The sequence below is a fragment of the Hippoglossus hippoglossus genome, chromosome 15 (assembly GCF_009819705.1).
Source record: "Hippoglossus hippoglossus isolate fHipHip1 chromosome 15, fHipHip1.pri, whole genome shotgun sequence".
Classification (NCBI taxonomy): Eukaryota; Metazoa; Chordata; class Actinopteri; order Pleuronectiformes; family Pleuronectidae; genus Hippoglossus; species Hippoglossus hippoglossus.
In genome coordinates, this window is record NC_047165.1 from 2,478,433 (window position 1) to 2,478,711 (window position 279).

The following is a 279-nucleotide window of genomic DNA, read 5'->3' on the forward strand; positions in this document are numbered from 1 at the left end:
CTGACGCCCGTACTTCCCTCTTCTTATCGTCAGATGTAGACGGGACCACAGCAGGTGACGTTTCTCTCTCCGCTCGGGTTTCTGTAGAAAATCCTTTGTTCAGACCAGGTGATAAAGTCGGTGATGAGGTTGGATCAGATGTTGCCTCTTGAATATCCCAGAACGACAGAGAGTCGAAGAAATGTGGGAACAGAAGCAGGTAGAGCTCTAATCCTTTAGAATAGAGTTTTTCGTCAAAGAGGTTAAACTCTAATCCTTCCAACTGTTGAGCTTTTACCC